This window comes from Sycon ciliatum, chromosome 11 (assembly GCF_964019385.1).
Source record: "Sycon ciliatum chromosome 11, ocSycCili1.1, whole genome shotgun sequence".
In the NCBI taxonomy this organism is placed as follows: domain Eukaryota; kingdom Metazoa; phylum Porifera; class Calcarea; order Leucosolenida; family Sycettidae; genus Sycon; species Sycon ciliatum.
In genome coordinates this window covers 8,540,344-8,555,357 of record NC_088653.1, presented here as the reverse complement: position 1 = coordinate 8,555,357, position 15,014 = coordinate 8,540,344, and the positions used below count along the sequence as shown (strand labels likewise).

General features: G+C 46.3%; 1 long non-coding RNA gene across 1 annotated transcript; it reads right to left on the bottom strand.

Moving 5' to 3' along the window:
* Positions 1 to 4,504: 4,504 nt before the first annotated feature.
* On the bottom strand, positions 4,505 to 11,135 carry LOC135826989 (uncharacterized). Its single transcript, XR_010555356.1, has 2 exons — positions 10,856 to 11,135; positions 4,505 to 4,628 (listed from the first exon to the last, which is right to left on the bottom strand). It is a non-coding gene; the product is annotated as an uncharacterized LOC135826989 (long non-coding RNA).
* Between the last annotated feature and the right edge of the window lie 3,879 nt (positions 11,136 to 15,014).

Below are 15,014 nucleotides of genomic sequence, written 5' to 3'. Positions count from 1 at the left end.
CTTACCGTGATCCAGCTCATCTCTACGTGGACGGTGAAAGTATCCTGTCGCAAGAAGGGACAACACAGGGTGATCCCCTTGCAATGTACATGTACGCGTTGGGAATAATGCCCTTGATACGTTTGGCGGATGAGGCGGGTGCGGTGCAGTCATGGTTCGCGGACGATTCATCCGCTGCTGCTCGTCTTCGCAGACTCCGTCTATGGTGGGACATAATGGACAAGAGAGGACTGGCATATGAATATTACGTAAACCCAAAGAAATCGGTCCTTGTCGTCAAGGAAAGGTGTTACCAGGAGGCGACTGAATTGTTTCGGGACACTGGTGTAATGATAACGGACGAGGGATCACGATTTCTTGGCGCAGCAATCGGAAGGGACAGCTTTCTTCAAAGTTATATCAAAACAAAGGTGGACGAATGGATGGGGGAACTGAAGAAGCTAGCAGTATTTGCACAAACCCAGCCGCAGGCTGAGTATTCTGCGTATGTGACGGGCCTCCGGGTAGATGGGCGTTCCTCTGTCGTACCATGAAGGTACCCGAACCCATGTTCCAACCGCTGGAGGACATTGTGAAGTCTGAACTGATTCCCGCCTTAACTTGCGGTGCATCCCCAGGCGACACCCTCCGGCGGCTTATGGCTTTGCCGTGTCGTCTGGGTGGGCTCGGTTTGATTAACCCTGTGTCCCTATGCCAACAATACGAATCGTCGGTTCGGATGACCAACCCTTTGTCTCGGAGAATCTTGTCGGGGGATGGCTCCATCGGTGACTCCGTAGTATTAATCAGATCGGCCAAGAGAGACGCCAAGGCATCTTCTCGACGCCATCAGAAACTGGAATTCGAGGCGATATCGGGCAGTGCGTCGGAGTCGCTACGACATGTCATAGACGTCGCGAAGGAGAAATGGTCGTCGAGCTGGCTGACGTGTCGTCCACTTAAGAAGTATCATTTTAATTTATCGAATGGAGAGTTTTGGGACGGGCTCTGCCTCCGTTACGGATGGACACCGGCCAGGGTACCGCCACACTGCTCTTGCGGCCAAGTGGCAACTGTCGCGCATTCCCTGTCGTGCCCCTATGGAGGGTTTCCCTCCATTAGACACAATGGTATTCGGGACGTCACGGCCCGCCTGCTGGACGAGGTGTGCACCAGTGTGTCCATCGAGCCCTTGCTGCAACCGCTGACGGGGGAGCGTCTTCGCTACCGGACCGCAAATGTGGAAGACCGTGCCCGGTTGGATGTCGCTGCCAATGGTTTGTGGGGCAGTCGTTTTGAGCGTACACTTATTGATATATGGGTTTTTAATCCTCACTCACGCTCACATCGATCTGCACCGCATACTATTGTGTATCAGCGACATGAAAAAGAAAAGAGATGGCACTATGAGGAGCGGGTGAGGCAGGTTGAGCAAGACTCCTTTGTTCCGGCGGTCATGTCAGCCAGTGGCGGAATGGGTCCAGCATCAACAGCACTGTATAAACGAATTGCTCATCTGTTGGCTGAGAAGAGGGGTGAGCATTACTCTCATGTTATGGCATTTGTTAGATGCAGGATTTCCTTCAGCCTTCTGAAATCCTGTATCATGTGCATTCGCGGTTGTAGGCGTTTAAATTTTAGTTTGAAATTTGTACCCTCCTGCGGAGCCCACGCTGCTTTGGCAGTGGCGGAGGCTCGCTTGCCGAAGTAACCGTCGGAGATCATCATGAACAATGGACTGACTAATTATTCACTCGTCCTGTCTTTCTAAATAACATGTTATTGCACATGTTCTTGGTTTAGTTTTTGGCCTTTTTCGTGCTTTGGAGTTATTTGTTGTTGACATGTATAGCCCTTGGCGGATTATACTGGCAAAACAAAATCGTGAATCGATTCGCGTGCATAATCGAACGCACTCAGTGCATGCCAAACACATAAAAAGTGACGCGCGTGACCCATGGCGAAGAGCGGGAATTTTGATTTCTGCATGAGCTGCCTGTACTGGTACCGTGCAGCACTTGGCTCAATATTTCAAGAATACTATTTCTTGGTCCGCTAGTATGATCTCGGTGGAACGCCTCCACAACTGGTGTATTCCTCTGAGTATGCTGGAGTTGTGAACCATAGCGGCCGTGTATATCATTTCCTGAACATCTCCGGATAGCTGCTTTGCGCACAGATTCAGCTCATCTGCAATCCTCTTCTCGGCAACAGCTCTTTTAATCATAGTTCCATTTTCTCGCTGGTATTTTCCCCATAGTTCTATAAGCCGTAGCTGCACCTTGGGAGAAAAGACAACTCGAGGCATGGTACCGGCCTCTCCAAAAAGGAACAAAAACTCTGCGCACTCGACACACCAAACCACTCGTTTCGCCTTGCCTGAAAACCAAAAGCCGAAATCCGCTTTCAAAGCCGCCTTCAAAGCCGCTCCGGGATGGCTTTGAACGTTGATGTGATTTTTCACTTTTCGCGCATGTTTCCATGCCCACTTCAAAGAACATGATGCTTGTAAGTTGTATCCGGTTTTGTACTGTAGCGGAGGCAAAACGCGTATCTACCGCAGCCGCTTTCGCGGAACACACGATGCAGCGGTCACACATACATATAGGGCGCTTTCGATCACACGCATTTCGGTCAATTCTAGAATTAGTTATTGTTGATGCACAGTTCAATTACACAAAAAGTGACAAATTCCGTCGTTAGAATTGATTCTATCCAATTCCGTCAAATCCGTCCATTCTGAAAAGAGGGCGGAATTTCTCTAATTCTGGCGCCAGAATTGCATGCTAGGTGTGTCTAGTCATGTGTCGTATCCGGTCGGCCCGGGGTTAGACCCCAAGGCCGCGGTCATCCACATAACTAACTTACTAAAACTTCTTCTTACAAGGCCGTGCAGTGGTGGCCGCTTGGAGAGAGAGTCCACCAACAGAATTACTCTTACGCATGCACGCACATATACCTAGACATACTCTCACACACACACACACACACACACACACACACACACACACACACACACACACACACACACACACACACACACACACACACACACACACACACACACACACACACACACACACACACACACACACACACACACACACACACACACACACACACACACACACACACACACACACACACACACACACACACACACACACACACACACACACACACACACACACACACACACACACACACACACACACACACACACACACACACACACACACACACACACACACACACACACACACACACACACACACACACACACACACACACACACACACACACACACACACACACACACACACACACACACACACACACACACACACACACACACACACACACACACACACACACACACACACACACACACACACACACACACACACACACACACACACACACACACACACACACACACACACACACACACACACACACACACACACACACACACACACACACACACACACACACACACACACACACACACACACACACACACTCAGGCATAATTATAAAGACACGTACACTCACACCAGCGTTCAGGTTTACTCACATCTTCAACGAAGGTAACATAGTTCAAGAGATGATATGAGAGCACAAGGCAAGAGAGACGGAAGCCAAAGCTTCCGCCTGAAGGAAGAGAGAGAGAGAGAGAGAGAGAGAGAGAGAGAGAGAGAGAGAGAGAGAGAGAGAGAGAGAGAGAGAGAGAGAGAGAGAGAGAGAGAGAGAGAGAGAGAGAGATAGAGAGAGATAGAGAGATAGAGAGAGAGAGAGAGAGAGAGAGAGAGAGAGAGAGAGAGAGAGAGATAGAGAGAGAGAGAGAGAGAGAGAGAGAGAAAAGTAAAGTAAATTATCGTGTCCGTTCCCGAAGGGAACTCACGACGGCCGCTAACACCCGATAAATCCTTACTTAGCAATAATGTGTATAAACTGTATCACAAAGAGCAGGAGCCAGCTAAGGAAAAACAGGGTATACAAAATAAGGAAGGCGCCAGGCTTTGTGTGAATACATAAAATAAAGGCGATTATGAATCCGTTTACGGGATATAAATAAATAACTAGACACCTAAATAAAGGCAGACTTGTCACGTAGATGCCTAAAAGGCATGTGTCAATAGTATGGATATGACATATCCCCCGCTTACATGGAAAAGAACATGTCCTCGCGTTATAAGTAACTTCATAAATTAGACTAAGAGTATGGGTAACAATTTTAACTAAACGAGTGCAGGTCAAATTGGAGTCCCTACCAAAATTGTTCCAAAACTAACTGTAATATCGAACACAACCAATCCAGTCAGTACCACTGAAGTCACTTACTCGTGCCACACAGGACTCCCAAACAGCTGGGGCGGATGGCGGGAACGCGGGGTTCGCCTTTTCATCGCGCCAACTGGCTGAGCACTGTCAAATACCCGAGCGGTGTCCTCCTCGTCTCGGGCGGCGGTGGTCGTCCGTTGGCACCAATTAACCTGGGGCCTTGGTCAGAGGTTTCCTTTTCCAGCTCCTTAGGTAGGCGGTCGGCAAAATCCTCTGACAACAATCTAGCGGCGGATCCTGTATCAATCACAGCGTTTTCTGGACATCCATTCACCACTCCAGGCACCAACATGTTCGCACGCTCACTCGCATTTTCAAAGAAGACCGAACACATACGTCAGGCTATTGTTTTCTGTCGCAGTCTAAGTTTTGCAGATACTGACTTCAACCCCAGGGTTCCACTTCCCGGGAAAATCTACAAAAGCGGATGCAAACGGCCTCCCGTCTTTTACAGCACAGCCTTGATGCTTTGCTCTTCGTTAACAATGACAACTCTCGGAGTAAGTACTCCGACAGACTGAGAATCCGCAGAAAAGGGCACTAGACTAGAGCCATTTCGTCGCTAAAGAGCGGTAAAAACTGTACTCTTCTGCTCTGCTCTAAATCCCCTGGGTGGTTTCTCTGACAATTTCCCAGGACATGGTGCATACTCCTCCAGCTAATAAAGTTCCAATGGGTCCCTCGGGATCATTGTGTTTTGAACCATTATGTTGGGGGTCTCGACGCCCAGAGCTTGGAAGATAATCAATTAGGCTTCCGGTAAATTCCGGGCATGGTCATCACAGAATTAGAGCTATCCGATCTCTAAAGAGCGGTAATAGCATCAGCTATATCCCAGAGGCTAATTCAGAGTTTTCTTGTAAGAATATTTGATTGAGACATACTGTAAATATACAAAATTTCGGCTCTGCAAAATTTCGGCACTTCACGATTTTTGACATTTTGGCGGCGATTTATTTTCGGCGTGGGGTAGATCAGAGGGCACGGTATAGTGCGACAGATGCTGTGAAAATTTTTATCGGCGTTTTAATTTAGGCGTTTTGGGTCGGTGCCGAATATAGCTGAAATTAAATAGCTGCCGAAAATTGGTATATTTACAGTAAGTACTTTTCAGCGAAGAGACTATTTGATTTGAGAATGGTGTGTGTAGGGAACTCCATGCAGCGGAGCTTGCATACCATCAGAAATCCTCTATTTCTATCCAACTAAAAGAAACGTCTTTGCAAAAACATACATAAAGATGTACTTGATAATCATATTGAAAAGAAGTTTCTATCAGTTTTATAGAAATTGATGATTAGGAAACTGAAGTAACAAGCATGATGACCTAGGTGAAAGCGAAGCATACGGAGGGCACTGGGATTTCCAGCCAACTGATTTGTAAACCAAGTATTAATTATCTGGATTTCCCAGAGGCTGAATCGAGTAGTCAGGGTGTATGGTGCTAGATTTACACTTTTTCATTTTTTCATACATAACACGGGGTTTGATCCTGAACACACACTGACACGTCAGCTACATATATAACACGGGGTTTGATCCTGAACACACACTGACACGTCAGCTACATACATAACACGGGGTTTGATCCTGAACACACACTGACAGGTCAGGTACATATTACGGAGTTTGAAACTCGGGTATTGAGCCAATAATAAAAGTAGAAAGGAAAAGGATATATGGAAACGAGTTAAGAGTAACTCTCCACCACTGTAACTAGATACTATATACAGTCAGAAAGTGCAACAACTAGGCACAAAACTGACAGAGTACTGAGACATTCGACGTCCTGACACCTAGCTTCAACACATCTCCGTAGCGCTAACCGACAGCCTTCCAACTTGGAAGGTTCAAGGTTATGGAAAGACCAAAGAGGGGAAGGCAAGCGCAACGAAAACGAGCACACGCTACAGTCCCAACGGAACAAAGAATGTCGATTGTCACTGGACGATGACGAGACCAGTAGGCGATTTGACAAAGCGGTCTAACTACAATTCGAAGCAGCAAAGCAGCACACCACCCAACTTGGGTGGGTCAAAAATATCAAAGATAAGTTAAGAAGGGGGAAGCTTTGCGAGAACGAATTGTACAAGCCGAAATCTAAACTCCTACAGTACTCCTCATGCATGACATTGTGATGGACTAGTTGACTACAAAACAAGTTGTTTCACACGACGTACGTTTCGCCGTATGGTTCGTGACGGCTCATCAGGTGTGCAATTTGAAACTCGGGTATTGAGCCAATAATAAAAGTAGAAAGGAAAAGGACAAATGGAAACGAGTACTCTGTACTCTGTCAGTTTTGTGCCTAGTTGTTGCACTTTCTGACTGTATATAGTATCTAGTTACAGTGGTGGAGAGTTACCCTTAACTCGTTTCCATTTGTCCTTTTCCTTTCTAATATTACGGAGTAATTATTATTATACTGTGGTGCTAGCTTATCGTTTTTCTTCTTCTTCGCTTTCCCAATTGTTCGCACACATAACGTGGTGTTGGAACATGCACTCTCTCCTTGCATGCATTCCTTCCACACACTTCGCATACATACTCATCCTACCAACTTGCTTCACGTTATGATCCTTGCGTTGACAGCCCTCTTTCACTATTTGACCAGCTTCTTTACTGGTATGGTATTGTTGCACACCAGGCATGCTGCATCAGTTATTTTTTTTATTTTATATCACCTTCCCGTGGCCAGAGAATATAGGCCAATATGGAACGACGGAGGCGGTAGCCAGCCATGGTAGTAAACAAAAACGAAGCAAAAATAAATAAATATCCCTTTATGTACTGATTTCCAGCACCGAATGAAGCAGAATTTAAATTTTCTGCACAATTTACACCTTTAACAGGCTATAACTTTGACCTCCTTCACTGCATTTCCACAATCTTGGGCTCTTTGGAAAGCTCCTGGCGAGAGCAACGCCAGCATACCAGACTCCGTCAACTAGCTGCCACAAATCAGGCATGGGATTACAGCAAAGTCCACCCCAAGCCCAATGTGCGAGTAAATTCCACCATCAATGCCATTCCACTCTCTATCACAGAAAGCTCTTTTCGAGGCGATTCAAACCTCAGCCAACTACGTCATTATCATGTGCTCAGTTGGTCAAAGAGCACACGAATACGGATTTTCCCCCTAAAATGACAAAGAGATCGATCAAAGTATTACAATAACCTACGAGGAGACAATAGTCGTAAAATGGCAATGAATATAACTCAGGGTTGCCACTTACTCCGATTTTTTGGAAATCGTGCGATTTTTGAACGCCTGTCCGACAAAGCGACCGATTTTTGTTCCCAAAGAGGGACAAGCGATTATTATTTTGAGCGCTTTTTAGTCCAGTTGGCCCTTAAATTAATTCATAATTGACATGGTTGTAGTGCGTGTGCTGGAAAGTTAAAAATGTGTTCTGGGGCCCCAACAGCAAGCCATTTTCCTAAACATTTTCACCAAGGGGGCCCTGCCCCCTGCACCCCCGCGGGGGACACCCCAGCACCCCCGTCAGATTTTTCTCCCTCCAAGTGTGGCAGCCCTGATTGTGCACTCATGAGCCATGACCATGTACATGTTCAATTTAGTTTTTCTGCTGAATGGTCACCGTTTCCGATTGGAAGAAGTCCTTTTTTTGGAATTTGACGAAATTATTCATCGACTAATTTTCTCTGCACACGGATTGAGAGTGAGTGGATATTGCAGCAGCCGAAATACCTTCGCGTTTGAATTGCCGTTGCTGCGCTTCACTACGAACAATACAATACCACGTGGACAAATGTGAGCACACGACACGGAGTACAGTAAGATCGGGCGCCGAAGAACGCAGGGGCTCGAGCGCAGCCTAGGAAAGTTCTTTAAAACTTTGGGGTGTAGATCGACATTCCAAAGCCCGCACAAAATCTTTTGAAGGGAACCATGAAATTGGCATACCCCTCAATATTGGCCCAATATTGGCACGATTTATGGGTCTACAAACGAGCCACGGCACAGCGTACAAGAACAAGCTACGAACAAAACTCCATCAAGCCATCATTACCTCACCTTAGAAGAGTTCTTGGGGCAGCACCACTTAGCCACGCCAGCATCCCAGAAGACGAGGGAAATCATCCCTTGACGCCACAAATGATCGTCTTGAAAATAGCCAAATTACAAGCGCTGATAAAACAGCGAGCTACGTCCTCAATTAGCAAACACTATACACCGGCAGATAGTAGAACACCTCTTCTAGCACTGAGGACATGTCCCCCATCATCCTTTTGGGGTTTTCTTGAAATAAACAATTTTGAATTTTTCCACTCGACCATTCTGAAATACGTCCAAACTCATACCTGCGCAGGAAAGCTCGCCCCTCCGCGACGTCTAGTCAGCAATTTCTACTCCAACACCACTCCCAACGCTGCAGAACAAAGTGTATTGTTGACTCTGACAAGGAAAAGCAGCGGTGATCACTTGTCACTCCAAACGACAAGCTTCTCCTTGCGCCACCAACATTTTTCGTTGCAACAGTTGATGCAAAAGTGACTGAATTTTTGCGTGTAGTTTTTGGATTTTACTGCAAGAGGAATGAAGAAATCACGTGCCTCGTGACACAAGAATGCCAGGTCTCGTAGATCACGGTTCAGCAGTTGTTCCGAGTCACCTTGACCAAGCGCTCCTGCACTTACATGGATCACCCGTTGATCTGGATCGGATCAAGTGCATCTTGATGTCCAGCTCAAGAGCACGCATGTCGTGTTGAAGGCCTTCCAGCTGGGACTTTCCCTCTACATGCAGCACAGAGACGGGCGGCGAGTAGGGTCAAATCACGTTGTTCATGACGTAAGAAATCTGCCAAGTGGCCGCGCCACATACTTCATGCAACCAGTGTTGGCCGCGCGCTGGTCAACTCCAAACGACCTTGATGGCATGGACCACGCTCATTCCTTGCTGTTGCAGATCTACGTGGATCATCAGCATGTAAACCAGCCGTAGTTCCTGCTGAACCATGTTCGGGATGAGCGAGGTTAGTGTGAAAAAATGCATCCCTGTTCTTACTGCAAGAGGAAATGTCTCCAAGAATTCTTGCCAATGCAATACTGCTAGCGTTATAACGATAGTTTCTGCATGTTCTGAGCAGAGCATGCAAGAAATATAATGCATCTTACCTCCTCCCTCATGGTCCGTTTCGAATAGCGCCTCAGGAACGATCCTGATCGTGTGCATTGTGTCGTGTACCAGAAAGCATTATTCTACGTCACGATCCACGTGATTTCTTCATTCCTCTTGCAGTAAAATCCAAAAACTACACGCAAAAATTCAGTCAATTTTGCATCAACTGTTGCAACGAAAAATGTTGGTGGCGCAAGGAGAAGCTTGTCGTTTGGAGTGACACGTGATCACCGCTGCTTTTCCTTGTCAGAGTCAACAATACACTTTGTTCTGCAGCGTTGGGAGTGGTGTTGGAGTAGAAATTGCTGACTAGACGTCGCGGAGGGGCGAGCTTTCCTGCGCAGGTATGAGTTTGGACGTATTTCAGAATGGTCGAGTGGAAAAATTCAAAATTGTTTATTTCAAGAAAACCCCAAAAGGATGATGGGGGACATGTCCTCAGTGCTAGAAGAGGTGTTCTACTATCTGCCGGTGTATAGTGTTTGCTAATTGAGGACGTAGCTCGCTGTTTTATCAGCGCTTGTAATTTGGCTATTTTCAAGACGATCATTTGTGGCGTCAAGGGATGATTTCCCTCGTCTTCTGGGATGCTGGCGTGGCTAAGTGGTGCTGCCCCAAGAACTCTTCTAAGGTGAGGTAATGATGGCTTGATGGAGTTTTGTTCGTAGCTTGTTCTTGTACGCTGTGCCGTGGCTCGTTTGTAGACCCATAAATCGTGCCAATATTGGGCCAATATTGAGGGGTATGCCAATTTCATGGTTCCCTTCAAAAGATTTTGTGCGGGCTTTGGAATGTCGATCTACACCCCAAAGCAAACCTACCTGCAAAATTTGAGCGAAATCTGAGAGATCGACTTGCACATATGTTCTGGTTTTCTCAGACATGCTCTCTTAAAATTTTGATTCTAGCCAGACCGTTCTTATTCACACGCGCGCGGCGAGGCGAGTGACGTCATCACGTTTGTCATGTACATGTACATGTACATGTACATGTAGTGCAATGTAGTACTTCTAAACTAGTGGGTGTCGTAAATGGGAATGACTGTACATGTAGCAGTTACTGTTTACACGTGTACATGACATGTACTCACCTCCCATACATGAACAATGTAGATCTACGTGTAAATTCGCAATTTCGTGTAAGTACATGTACACTGTCCATGTATGACAACGTACATGTATTACTATTATTATTATTATTATGACAGGTGTTGTGGCGAGCTCAAAGCCGATCAGTTAAATACTGCACTCATGTGGAAATTCCAAATTTTAAAAGTGTTCTTAAATCTGATAATTCTAGTCTGGACTCTTCTTAAATTTTGCCGGTTTTCCAGCCTGGGTGTTCTTCGGCGCCCGATCTTACTGGGACTGAATGGGAGATGCTTACCTGACTTCAAGCCAGGGAGAAGCACCTGCTCCCGATAACGGCCGGGTGGTTCCTGTCCGGCGTCCACTATTCTGGTAACGTTGACCCGGACGATTGGTAGTCCCACAAATCTAAACGCCACCTGCCGATGGGCAGGTAACGAACGAAAGCGCTTCACTTCCGCAACCAATTGCGACGGAGCGTCACTCAAATACCCAGAAAAGAACAATATGAAGGGCCGCAAGCAGAACACGCATCCGCCCAAAACACCCACAGACGGCAACGAGCGAGGAAAAATCGATTCCGCATTCACCTGAAGCACGGACGGTGCAGCAGTCCACTCCAAGATCCTCTCTACACGTTCGCTGCACGCTCCAGCGGCCAGAGCTCTGTGGCTTCATTCATCTGTCTGATCTGACAGAAGATGTAGATCTAAGCATAGATTATGTACATGACTGTACAACATGACATCAGATTCTACTGCCTGCTCCACACTACAAAAGTACAGTGCTACTCGTGTACAGCAACACGTACTACTAAGTACTAGTACGAGAAGGTCTAAAATCATTGCGGGCCGATCTTTCCGCTGATACCACGCCAACTCCGAAATGAAGCCGACTGTCGACTGTGTCGCCAGAGGCGCACTAGCTGTTCAAGTGTCATCACATGCAACAGTGAGCGATGTCGCCTAGCCTGTACAGTGTCTACTATGATTATGTAGACGCTACGCTTGTCTGTTCACACACATACACGTCACGTGGTATAGGCTAGATCGTAGTAGAAGCAAGGCAGGGCAGACTGGGAAATGAGATCCTTTTTTTCGGGCAGTAGCTACAGCAAAGGCAAAGACGTTAAAAGGCTGGCGGCATCCACAGCAGCACTCTGCATAACATACCATCATCATGCATGTACTAGTAATTGAAGTCATTCATACTGAGCCCGAGTCACGTTTTTATTACATTTTTATTTCGTCCAGTCGGCTACTACATGTATCATAATCGTCTTGGGGGTTAGACAATGGCAAGTAGCCATGTAGAGGCGTGAACCCGCCTTTCGGCACCGGAAGAGGACCCCAACCTGATCTGGTGAGCTGCGTCGCGTTTTGATCATGCAGACTGAGGCTACTCATTTTCACAGTTCGGCCTCCACTAAGGCCGCGGTCACACATGAAAGTTTGCACCGCTTTTGTGGAGGCAAAAAGCGTAACTACCGCAGCCGCTTTGGCGGACCACACGATGCAGCGGTCACACATACATGTAGACTACTGTGCTCCTCAACGCTCCGCTTTGGCGGAGAGAATGCAAATGCAGCACGTCCTATGAAATTTTGGATGTTATAGTCCTAGTTGAAGCGACCTTCGCTTGTACAAGTAGAGCTATCATGGATCGCTGACAGGCTGCTGAGTGTCTCCTGTCAAGTACACTCGTGGATTCGGGGCACATCCACTGGCGGCCCAGTACTGGTGTACATGTATTTGAATAATAGTTTAGTTTACATCAAATTCAATATCAAAATTCATTCAAATAGTTTCAAATATTCTTTTCACCCTGGCCGACACTGTGTGTGACGTATAGGTGAAGATTCTTGCAATTATTTCCAGCAATGAGCAATGACAGGCTTGATTAGAGCAGTCAGACCCATTCCTTGACGGAGTGTACTAATACTATTATGACTAATCCTCCCGCTAAAGTCATGACGTCACTAAAACACGATCACTACTGCACCTTCCTGCACTCTACGACAGCCAAACAACACATGTACAGGACATGGACATGGGACGACTGTACATGTATTGTGATGACTATTGAATTCCTACATCACACAACTACTGTTCATGATACCGACTGACTGGCTGAACATGCTGCACAACTCTCAAGTCCACATCTACAGTTCATGATACCCGGGTATTCACACTGACTGGCCTGCTGAGAGTTTGCCAGTCTTGTGCAGAGTGTAGACTGGGACCACAACAAGTAAACAGTTGACCATCATGCTCATAACACGAAACCATAATTATGGAAATGTATCCAGCGGATAACGTCATTCGCCTAACTGACAGGATGCCGCAGAGAACACTGGCGGACCTCGCCGCGAAATATGTTTGCGACATGTAAAGCGTGTACAGTGAATGTGCCCATGCCTGACCAAAACACGCACTGTTATGTAGCCGAGTTAGTCAGACTAATGTTTACGCTTTTTAAATGTGTGTTTTTAAAGTATTGTAATGTACCCGAGTTTATTTGTTTGTTTGTTTGTTTTTGTGTTCATTTTACTTTACACATTGAAAACACAGGACCACTCTTGCTAATAACATAAACTGGTGAATAGGAAAAGAAAGAAGCAAAGGAGAAGAGGAAATAAAAAATCGCAGCATAAAAACAGCCCAGGCTCCAGAAGTGCTCAGGAACGGACAGACACTGATCGTATTATTCACAGGGGCACGCTACCTCAAGTAGAAGTACAGTGCTGAAATCCGACCTCCTTAGTGCTTTAGCGCTTGTATCCTCACGTAGTCCTTTTAATAGGGAAACGATATTCATGATATTCTTTATGGTTGTTTTGGGCCTTTTTTTCTTTTTCTTCCCATGCATCCCCGTTTCTGGTGCTCTGGTGGCATGCTGTTGTTAGGACCACGGGTCGGTGGGGTGCATCCAGCTTCACCAACGCCACTATTCTGTAATATCCATATTCCTATTGCTCTCTATTGTACTTCTCACATTATTTTATTGCCGTGCGACATAGCTATTGCACATTTTACCTGCGGTCACCTACCCCCTCCTAGCTCCTAGCACAACATTGAACCGTCCAAACTGGAAGTATGTTGGTTTAGGCAATGAATATTTGTTACAGCTACATGTGAGGTGTCTGGTAGTGGAATGTCTCAGTAGCCTATCAGTTTTGTGCTAAGTATTAGTTACCACGCTTTCTAACTGTGTATTATCTTGTCACAGTATTGTCCAGTAACTCATAACACGTGATCCATACGTCCAGTCTTATGTTTACTTTACCTTCTTTTCCTTTTACTTTCGACTTCTTATTTTTTTTCTCTGCTTGCTGTGGTTGGCTAAGAAAACCCTGCAATCGCAACGCAAAGTATTCAGTGGCAGATCTAGCCATGTACGCAGCATAGTTTTGAATAAAACTTTTAAACTAAACTGCATGGATGATGGATACTGGCCGGTCTCACCACGACAGAAGGTTTGCAACTTCTACTAGGCCTTCCGGCACTGAGTGTGACCTGGTGACAATCCGTGACAATGCTTGCACTGTTTCTAACGTCGTGTCTGCCAAAGATCTTTGGAGCTGATGCCTTGTTCTCCCGAGTGGGGGGGGGGGGGGGAGGGGGTAATCTCGCTTTAAACCGGATCAATTGACAACAAGCCTACAATTACGAGTCGTTAAAGCCCGTTGTTGCTTTCTCTCCCCTCTCCTCTCACCCAAGCCATTCTGCATAAGCGAAGCTGTGGACGCAGCATGCTGCTGCTACACTTCAACGCGGGAATGCGTATAATAATAATAATAATAATAATAATAATAATACAAGAGAGAGTTTGGAAGCTTTGTCACAACTCCGAGTTTCACGTATCTCTACGATCATCAGGCAACTGATGGATCCAAAACGGGCAGCCAGAACATAAGGGGGAGCAAGGTGGGAAATCCCGAGGGGTGTCATAGGCGACGCGTATCATAGCGCAAGAGTCAGGTGCAGGCGTGAAGTTGCCAAGTCTTCAGACTTGGGGCTATGCAGCAGTAGTTCCGGCATGAATGATATAGAATAGAGCTGGGGGCAAATGCCAAATCCACACATGCCCACACCACAACACAAACATACACCCACACTCTCTCCCTTTTCTCACATACACATACACTCACACGCGCGTCCGCACACACATTCTCTAAATCTCTCTCTCTCACACACACACACACACACACACACACACACACACACACACACACACACACACACATTCATACTCTATATCTCACACATGCACACGCACACACACATTCATTCTCTATATCACACACACACACGCATTCTCCAAATCTCACACACACATTCTCTAAATCTTACATACACACACACACATTCTCCAAATCTCACACAAACATTCTGTCTCTCTCTCTCTCTCTCTCTCTCTCTCTCTCTCTCTCTCTCTCTCTCTCTCTCTCTCTCTCT